Here is an 11274-nt window from a genome sequence, read left to right as displayed (position 1 = left end):
TATTTCTAAAGGGGGGGTAGGTTAGCAAATAACATTTGCAACTAGAAGAAAATATTTTAGAGCAGAACTAAAGTCTCTTTGAGGCAGGGTCAGTTTGTTTTGAGGGAAAGACTCGTCCTTCTCGTTAGTAGCTTCTCAGTGCTGCTGCTACTGTCCCCCGCACAAAAAGGGGGAAGGCACCATTAATACACAGTATAGATTTTCCATTACTTTTTTCCAACACTTAAGCATTTTTCTGTATTTTCCACAGTTTACAGTAAGTACACTTTATGAAAGTACACACCACAGAGTTTGCAGTCATAACCATGATATTGTTCTGTACTTTTCAAGGTTTGCAGTTAAAACTGTGTACTAATATACATCACAAATGTAGTAGTTGGGATCCTGAGAATCTTCATTTCCATGCTTGAAACAAATTTGAACAATCGCAAGTTAGCTAACCACATTTTTTAATTAACTGGTGCCCTGCTATTTATTGCACTTACATCTTTGCACACACTGACCGTAATAAAGTTCCCCCTGCCTTCATTAAGATTTGCACAGTTGATGAAGTACAATCACCAGCCACCTTATTAGCTTTAAGACAGCTATTATCACATTTGACTCCCTTTTCTGCCTTTAAAACTGCCATAATCCGCCATGGTATAGGTCAGGGGTGTCAAACTCTGGCCCGCGAGCCAAATCTGGTCCGACGTGTCCTTTTTTTAGCCCCCTAAAAATTTATTAATATGAATTGCAGCTGGCCTGCCACTACTGCAATCCGTAGTAACGGCGGGCCGCCAGCAATTCATATTAAGCTGCTGTTCTATAGACGCGAGTACAATGCTGCTGCTACAATCACCCGCGTCTCTAGACCAGCGGCCTGCATTTTATGGATGCAAGTGATGCCAGGAATTATAGTAGCGGCATCACTCGTGTCTATTGAACAGCAGCCTATGCGTGGACCCCGCAGAGTTTATACTGACAGGCAAGCTCAATAATCAGGATCTATTAGGATTATTATTATCAGGAATTATCATAGAGCTATTGCTATATTATTTGTTTTACTGAGCCAGAGAATGCAATGTGAAACCAAATGAAATGCAGCAATTCATTTGGTTTCACATTGCATTCTCTGGCAAGATAAAACAAATATTCTCAATAGGAAGAAACAAGAACACATGAGAAGAGCATTCAGTAATATGCAGTGGATTGATTTAAATAATTTAGATCTTGTTCTGTTACATCTGTTCCGTTTAAAACATGGATATCTAACTTAGTATTCAAAGAACTAAATCCATACATTCTTCAACAATATACAACAATGCCAATATCAAACAAGACACACTGAGCCTGGTCCCAGTGGACCAACAGTCTCAAAATATACCATGATGTGTGTTCAAAGGTAGGTATTATCTGTTGCTGCTTTGAATGGGATTGGGCATCAATGATCAATTCCCATATAGCAAATGATTTGTAAACCTTTGCCTTGAATCTTTTAAAAAACTACAAATTGTAAGTAATCTTTTATAACTCTGTGAAATTATTAAATTTGGTAACTTGGAAAATGAGTGGCAGCATGGTGCAATGCTTTGTTCAGTGCACAGTCTGCCATATGTATGCATAAATGGAAAAACAGCTCCTAGGTGAATACCACTGTGACAGATTTGAGCAAGTCATCCTTCTGAAATCTCATATTAGAAATCTGGAGGAGCGCACTGCAACATCGAAATCACTGGATCACCTTGAGAGGGGTCTCCTGCTAGTTAATGGGATAGATGTGAAGGGTGGAAAGGGTAATAAGGATGAACATGTAGGAAGCTAGGTTACTGTAGTTAGAGGGAGTGATAGGGGCTCTCAGAAAAGGAAGGCCAGCCTTGTGTTTGAGCACCCTAACAAATTTGCAAAGCTATGTGAAGATGTACAGTTGGCCAACCCGGTGGTGGCAGCTCTAGATGTTACTGCTACCACTAAGAGCCAGGAGAGAAACCCATCTAGTAGTGGTGGGAAAGGCAAAGCAGGAGGGCTTAGACAATTGGTTCTCATAGGTAAATTCAGTGATCAGGAAGACTGAAAGAATAGTTTTTCGCCCTGATCCCATCAACCAAATGGTTTGCTGTCTCCCTGTTGCCAGGGTTCGGCATGTGGTGGACCGAGGGGACAAATTACTGGGAGGGGTTGGGCATGATCCAGCTGTCTTGGTCCATGTTGGAACCAATGACAGGATATATGGAAACACGGAGCTGTCAGCTCCACTTCCCTGATTGCTCTTGCAGGTCCCAAAAATTTTGATCTCAAAGGCCGAATTTACACAGGCCGTTCTCACATACATGTTCGGTAAGAGAGAATTCACCACAAGATCGAATTTTAAAATCACTACCCTAATTGGTCTAAGGTTATTAGTGGTATACCCCAGGGTTAACTGTTGGAACCTCTACTGTTTAACATCTTTATAAATGATATAGAGATTAAAAGTACCATTTTTGTGTTTGCAGAAAGCACCAAACTATGTAATGGAATTAGGTCCATATAGGATGTCTATAATCTACAAGCAGACCTGGATGTACTGTTTGATTGGGCAGCCAAGTGGCAAATGACATTTAATATTGAGAAATGTAAAGTTATGCACTTGAGGGCTAACAACATGCATGCTTAATACTGTTGGCGGGGAATACATTTGGGGGAGTCAGAAATGGAAAAGGATCTGTAAGTTTTTGGTATATCATAGCATGTGTTAGCATAGCATGTGATGTCAAGCTGCATTTTCTAAAGCTAGCAAAGTACTTTCCTATATAAAAGTGGAATAGACTGCAGAGACATAATCCTGCCCCTGTACAAAACATTGGTCAGACATTATCTGGAATATGCAGTGCTGCAATCCAGTACAGCACAACCCCAATCGAAAACCATCTATCACTACACAACCATCTACAACTACACAAAATGAGTTTATCCGTCTGCCCCTCAGACTAGCTGAATATATTTGACCTAATTAAAGACATCCATTGATTTGCAAAAAAACCTCACTTTAAAATAATGTATGACAACTTACCTAAACCAAATATGCCTAGAGATGTTTCACAACTAAAAGACCTTAAAATCAAAGATTTTAGAACACTCAAAATTCTACAAGAACTATATGAGGAAAGTAACAAAACCCCCTTTATCTGATCCCCGGCCTCTGATATTCTTTCTCCAGCAACATCTACCATACTATGCAAATGCAATAAATCCACATACTTTCCTCCCATGTACACTAAGGAAATCATGGAATTTGACTTTCAAACTTTACACCCCCCTTCCAACTTTTCCAAATCCCAAAAACACGCTCTCAAAAATAGTTTCCGTATCCTCTAACACTAGCGATTTGGTTGACACCTACTTCAGACCATTTGTAGTGAGTGTACCTTCATATATTAGGGATACCATCCAATTACTTCAAACACTACATAACATTGCAGTTCCTCCTGACACCCTCCTGGTTACTGTAGATGTAGAGACTCTTTACAGCTGCATACCACACACCACAGGTTTACAAACTAAAGCTTCCATCCTCCACACCTGCGATCCATCACTACACTTATACAGCAACTTCCTTCTCTCACTCCTTGAGTACACCCTCAACCGAAATGTATTCACATTTAACAATACCATCTACCTACAAACCCAGGGAGTCGCAATGGGGACGAAATGTGCCCCATCACACGCTAATTTCTACCTTGGACACTTGGAAATTTTTTTTCCTACCCACAATTTGCCCCATATCTCACATCAAATTATGTTGCAGCTATTTAATGACATCCTGATCATTTGGACCGGTCAACATCACCTACTTATTCAACTGTATTCAAATGAATTGCTATAATCTCAAAATTACTTTCAATTCCCACCCCTAATCTATCCCCTTCCTGGACATCTACATTAACGTATCTCAGGACTCACAAATCACTATCTCTCTCTATAGAAAAGAAACAGCCAGTAATACCGTGCTACATGCAATACGACATGCTACATGCTACATGCTCATAGTGCACATCCCAGATCACTAATCAACAGTATACCATATAGTCAAATGCTCAGACCTAAATGGAACTGCACATTAGAACAAGATTTCAAGCTAGAGGCCAGAGCACTCACAGATAGACTTACAAAAAGAGGATGCAGAAAAAAAACCCTGAAAAAGACCTTATCATAAAGTTTGCACCCCCAATAGAGAAGACCTTATCTTCAAAAAAGTAAACCTCCACAAAATTCAAGGCTACCTATCATCACATACTTCAAACAACATCATCACAATATATACAGCATAATGACCACACATTGGAACATTCTGACTTTGGATCCCAACATTAAAACACATCTTGGCATAAAACCTCAAATTACATACAAAAAGTCAGGTTCCCTAAGGGACTCTTTAGTTTCTAGTCACTACATCCCATTACCTACAGCTCCAGATAAAGTTGGACCCCATGGTACATTTAAATGTGGCCATTGTAGCCAATGTGGATGGATACACGAAAATCAAGCACACCAACTCCCCAATGGTTCCATACATAAACTCATTTATCACGTAAACTGAAAATCTCTAGGTATTATTTACCTTATAATGTGCTCCTGTGGCCGTTTCTATGTTGGTAAAACTAAAAGACCGCTAAAAAAGCGTATCTATGAACTTATCTACTCTATTACAAATGGAAAATGGTGACACCAATCAGTTTCCATAGAGGAACTAAACACAAATTTGATACTGACTACATGAAATGTGCTGCTTTGGAAAAGTCCCCCCAAATATTAGCGGGGGCAACTTTGACAAGAAACTTCTTCAATGTGAAACTTAGTGGATTTTTTTACCTAAGGCTAACCATTTTCCAAGATTAAACGAGATGTTTAGTTTCAAACCATTTCTGTAATACCATTTTCTATCTACCCTTTCCTTTATACTGTTAGCATAATGTACTTTACTGTTAACCTTGAAATCATATAATTGTCACAGCTCTCTGCAGGTCCAGGGGATCTATGCCTCAGTCAGTGTCACTCACCTTACACGTCTCTGCTGCCAGCACCAGCTCTGCTAAGGCATCATCTCTGCAGCTCACTTCCTGGTGCAGGTCATGTGTCTCCCAGTCAGCTGCTCCACTACCTCAGAGGACTAGAGTGTTTCACAGACGAGCTCCCCCTGCTGGGGGAGATGTGAACACCACTAACCTCGAGTCTCCTGGACCCCATCTGGTAGTAGGATAGGCTGCAGCAGGTCACATGGCTCCACCCATCACAAGCCCTTTCCTTAAAAAGAAGTGAAGGGCAACAGGAAGTTGCCTGAACAAGGAGTCCCTTTGGCTTTTCTCCCAGGTTCCTGTTTGTTTATTCTCTTGCTCCTGATTCTTTGTGTACCCACCTCGGCTTGACCATGACTACTTCTGATCGCTGCTTGTTCTGACCTCTGGCTTGCATGACTACTCTCTGCTTCTCGCTGGTACCACGTCCTGTTTCCGCCTGTCAGCCTCGGGGTGCACGGGGGCTGCAACCTGGCAGTTGCCAGCAGCGCAGCCTCCTCACCTCTAGAGGCTCTGGTGAAGACCAGGCAGCTGTTTAGACTCTGCCCCCTGTGCATGTCTTTACCAACTGAGCTGGTGACACAGAGGGTCCACAGTCCTGCCCTGCAGTACTGTGACAATATTACTACTAACTGCTGTACTTTGTATCTGATTTGGTTATTTTTCCTTCATTAACAAACTATATTTATGTACTATGTATTTTATCTGTTTTCCCTCAATAACAAACTTAATTAAATGCATTCACTCTGTCTTTTTGCATACACATACAAAGTGACTGTACCTTATATAATTATGTATGCATGTATGTTAGAATATCATTATTTACTATTTTCCATCTTATCATCTTATACACACATGTACACATCCAGGCTGATCCCACCGCCACACCTCCTCCTACACAGACAGAATGCTGCTGTGGCTGCAGCTCTGTCTCACAGGTTATCTTGCTGTTCCTTAATACAGGTTAATGACCATACAGCCTAATATTTAGTCCATGACTATTGTTATTTTCCCATACATAATTACTCATCGTCAACGTACTTACCCCTCATTAGGTATTTGCCTACCCCATCGGAGACTAAACACTACCTACTGCATTCCATTCCTTTCCTAGGAACTATGTAAGTCAGTACCTATGATCTAGATTAGATATCTCTCTCTATTACCATCTAATACTGATTTATATACCTTTTATATTGGCTATCAATTTATATGATTCCATTTTACCTTACATGCAATATTACCACTTGCTATCTAATTGGATATGATATAATAAATAAAATGTTATGCTTGATTCTACTACAGTTTTTGTATATATATATGAATTAGTCACTATGCATTTGATGTATATCATTAAGTCACTTTATTTGTCTGATTCTTATTTAAATCTCTGAATTCTTTTTTACATTTCAAGCACTTATAACATAGTGATCTGATGGAATATTGTAGCGTTCAGGGGGCGTACCCCCCTTGTTCCCTACTGACCCAACCCCCCTGTTTTCATCTCTCCCTCCCCCTAGGCAGAACACCTTTTCCAAACCCTCCCCCTTGTCCCGGTTTCCCACCGCCTTGTCTGGTTCGGCTTAAATGTTTTTGTTGTTTGTTCTATGTTTGTCTTCTCCCTCCCCCAACATACAGGTTCATAAAAAACTCAATGGGCCATAAGGCCCATACTAAAGAATTACTGGTATGTGCTATCATTTTAGTAAATTTCTTGTAAATTTCTTGTCTCACCATCTTCAGGTATATGAAGTTACAGGTAGCCAGAGTAGAGGTGCCTTTTTTTCCCCATACCAGATACATGTTCAATTTGCCAACTTTTATTGATGTCTCAATCACTACGTACACCCTTGGATTGTTCTTGTTTCCCCCGTTTTGTTTTGAAGTTGGTTTAGTAAAGTAGAGGGGAGGAAAGTCATCAATTTATTTGCCATTTTTAAGCAGGAATTTTATAGTCACAATTCCTTACTTTAATGGGCATATAAGAGGCAATTAAATCGGGATTCTTCCTAGGTTTGGGGATGACTGTGGTATGGGCTTTGGAAAAGTCTGGATATGGGGCATGATGAGACAAGATGGTACTGACTCTTTCAGTCAGAAGTGGAACAATTTCTTGGGCAAGAATTTTATAGTATTCCGTCGATAGTCCATCAGGTCCTGGGGATTTGTTAATAGCCAGGAATCCTATAGTTTTTGGAACCCCTGCTTCTGATACTGGGACATTCAAAAATTCCCTATGTACGAAGGAGAGTTTAGGTAGTTTGGTTCTCTCCAGCAAACACGTAAGTAGATCTGTCTGAGAGTCTTGAAGTACAACTGCTGATAATGGTGTTCAAAAGCAGACAAGATCCCCCTCAATGAGCTGTGTAAATTCAATTGGTAGAGGGGTCCTTAAACTCTAAGTATATGGCACCTAAGGCCAAAAGGGGTTGGCTAAACGAGATAGTAATATACCGATTTTATTCCCTCGGCTGTAAAATTTATGCTTAGTAAAAAGAGCTGAAGTTTTCATCCAAGAGGCAACATGGGCATTCAGTTGGACTAGTTGGACAGTTGCTTCCTGCCATAATTGTTTTGCGTCAACATCTTTTTGGTGAAGATAGCAGCTATATGCTATGGTGATTCTATGCTGAAGGATAATATATTTGCTGATAGTATTCCCATTCTGCAGTGAAGTAAATGTCATAATATGGCCTCTCATCAATGCTTTCATGGTACTCCACAGCAGCATCAGGGTATCCAAATGGGAGATACTGTCATGTAATACATTCACCCAATGAGTTTGAAGGTGGGCCCTAAATGAGGAAGGTCTGCTCAGGAAGTTGGAGAACTTTCACAGAAATGTTCTCCAGATCCTGTAATCTCAGTAAAAGAGACATAACAGCGTGATCAGATAGTGTAAAGTTACCAATGAAAACCCCAGATATCCTTGAGAGCAGACCCTCTTCCCGCTTCCGTGTATAGTCTATTCTAGAAAATGTGGTGTGAGCCTTAGAATAACACGTGCAATCCTTTTAAATTGGGTGTAAAAGATGCCAAGTTTGAACTGGTGTGGGTTTGCATTAGCAAGCTTTTTAATCATAGGTGGAAAAGTCAGGTACATTACCCAATGGCTTAGATCTGTCCAATGCAGGGTCCTCAATGGCATTTAGATAACCTGCCAGTATTAGGTTTGGATTGGAACCCTCTAAAGTCTTTTAATATAAGTTAGCAAAAAACGAGGAAGCATTAGTATTAGGAGCCTATGTTGAACAGAAGAAATTAACCGTCCATGCAATTTCCACTAGTGCAAAAAGGTATCTCTCCTCTCAGGATCCAGTTTTGTAGAGATTATTTATAAGGCAAGGTTTTGATAAGAATAAGAGCCACTGCCTTTCATTTGCTGCTTGAAGACATCTTAGGGCTTCCGCTGGATCTTCAAATAGTTTTGATTCTCCTAGCCAAAAAAACAAGTGTAGCAGTTTACAATAGGGAAAAGTAACCTTGGAACATAAGGACTATGAGAACCTCAATGTGAAAATCTCAGATTTTTCTGTAGGCTCCCAAAATGGCTTTCTGATCAGCATGGAAGAGTTTTTGGGTGATCCCGGCCCTATATGATGATCTCGTTCAATGCACCAAACAGGATTCAGATGCAATAGAGATATACGAATGTATCAAAGGTACATTGTTATTTTTGTATCCAATGTGTTTAATTCACCTGAAGATCCCTTAGATCCACAGATAAAACCTTTTTCTGTTTTTTCCTTGCTTGAAAAAAAACTTTTGGAAAAAATATATTTTTCACTTGCACAATAACTTTGCAATGCTTTAATTTTGAATCATAATGAAAAAAAATGTATTTTTATCTACAGTAACAATATTTTTACCACTGATCTGGGTAGAAAATGTGTTTTGTTTAGTTTTGTTTTTAAACTTTGAATTGCATGAAACAATAAAACAATTTTTGCAAAATAAAATAATGTTTGTCCTATGAAATAATATATATGTATTACTTTGTTGTCTAATGCAATGACAACGCTATTGCTCAATGAACAGGCTCAGGGCAGAAATGTAAAACAATGCTCTGGTACATAACAGTAGACTTGAGAGATGTGGAATATGCAGAACCAGAAATATAAAATATTTTCCTTTTCGATAAGGAGTAAAATAAAAGGTTTCATAGCAAACAACAGATGTTTCAAGATTTCTGATGCACAGATTAGTTCTTAACACAAAAACCAGCATAAATAATACTCTTTTAGACCAGCAGTAAAAAGCTTATTAAATATACCATGAGCAAACGTTATGAAAGTCAGCATTTATTACCAAGTTGAATGGTATTTGCTGAATTTGAGTTTCAAGTACACGCAACCTCATAAAAAAATTATCGGAAAGCTTAAATATTGTCAAATGTTATGGCTTATACTCAGTTGTTTTCTTTTCTACTTTTTTGGAATTATTCTTTTACAAGTATTTAATTTTATCAGCAGCACTAACCTGTACTTTTTTTTAACCTAAAGCTCCATAAAGTTATTGGTAGACTAAGGTAACCTTTTTAATTTTGGGCATCAATTCATGTAACATACAATTGTGTTCAGAAAAATATCAGGGTGTTTAAAAAAGTGGATAAAGCTCAAAATCTCTTTTATAGCTTTTATTTCCAAACAAGCAAATGCATTGGGAGCATTGTACATTCTATTCCATATCAAAACATGAAGAAAATTTGTGCAAATTTGTGTTTCTTTACAGAAGGTGAAGAAAAGTGAATACTAAGTACCGTTCACTGAAAAGAGTACTGTTACAATTAGTAGATGTAAAACAAGCTATTGGCAAAAAGTCCTAATATTAAAAAAAAAACGTGCTGAGCAGGTTATAGTTTGCCTGAACTAATATTTAGTTGTATACCGGTAATCACAATTTCTGACAACTGCTACTTGTAGGTTTTGCATTGACAACAATTTAAAGCTCAGGTTTCAGCTGATTGGAGAGTTCTTGACTCTTGACTGGAAATGCTGCTGTATGGTGAAAAAACACACGCTTTCCTGCTAAGGCTGTGGCTGCTTCATAAAAAAAATCTAGTGATTATTTTCACACCATAGCACATATAGTGCTGACATTTGTCATTTCTTCTATCATACATGTATCTGATAATTGTACGATAAATTTGGAAAAATAATTAAATGGCAACTGTATTGTAAAACAGTTGCAGTACTTGTGAATTTTTTGCAAAATGTTGCTGAGGAAGAATTGAAAACCACTTACTGCCAACTTAAAGTGCTCAAACTGTGGGCAGTGCTCTATATTTCCAGTTTGTTAAGAACATGCCCCAACTTTGATTGCAAAAGTGTCCCCAAATCGTAGCAACCAGAATCCTATGTAACAGTTTTCTTTTTGAGCCCCCATAGTGCTATTCTGACAATTATCAACTTCTCAAGTAACAACCGTGTGGCTTTTTTTTCCCAAAAGTTCACATCAGGAAAAATAATTTAGTTGGGAAAAGACTTACTGGCAATAAATCCGTCTTATGAAGGGTGATAACATCTATTAGATGTTATCTTTTTTTTGGATTAGATCATTCATTTTTTTTTAATTAAAATTGTATTTTTATTGTTTTTATGAAAGTAAAAAAGAACAATAAACTGACAAAAATTACACAAGAGATGACAAATAAACCAAATGAAATTTGTGTACAAGTGTAAGGCATATATGTGAAGCAGAGATGCTAAAATGACAGGAAAAAGTTGCAACGGTAGCAAAGTCATAGGAATCGTGGGAGAGGAATAAATCATTCTCCTTACTATATGTAGAACATAGGATTCTGCAGTACTTACCCCCTACAATATACTTTTTAGACTGTATATTTTTCCAAGTTTACTTTGTGCTGATGTAACTCAAGAGAAGTTTAATGTTCTTTTGCAACTGTGGTTGGAAATTTCTTGACAATATGGATGTGGAACTTTAGGGTTCATTTCCACCTATTGTTGGTCTGACATAAAAGGAATATTTATCTAGTATTTTGTTCATATTTTTAATAATTATATTCAAACTAAATTTTGACACAAAATTCTAGAATTTAAGATACTTTGAATTTTGATTGAATTTGGGAATTAGATAACTCACCCCATTACTATAAGAGAGAACAGTCAAAGTTTTAAAGTGTCATAGCTGGTATAATCATAAGGAGAGACTAAAGCTGCGTACACACGTCCAATTTTGGAAATAAACAACGAACGAACGACCGATTGGCCAAAAATCGTTT

Source organism: Pyxicephalus adspersus, chromosome 9 (genome assembly GCF_032062135.1).
Source record: "Pyxicephalus adspersus chromosome 9, UCB_Pads_2.0, whole genome shotgun sequence".
Taxonomy (NCBI): Eukaryota; Metazoa; Chordata; class Amphibia; order Anura; family Pyxicephalidae; genus Pyxicephalus; species Pyxicephalus adspersus.
This window is presented reverse-complemented; position numbering follows the sequence as displayed.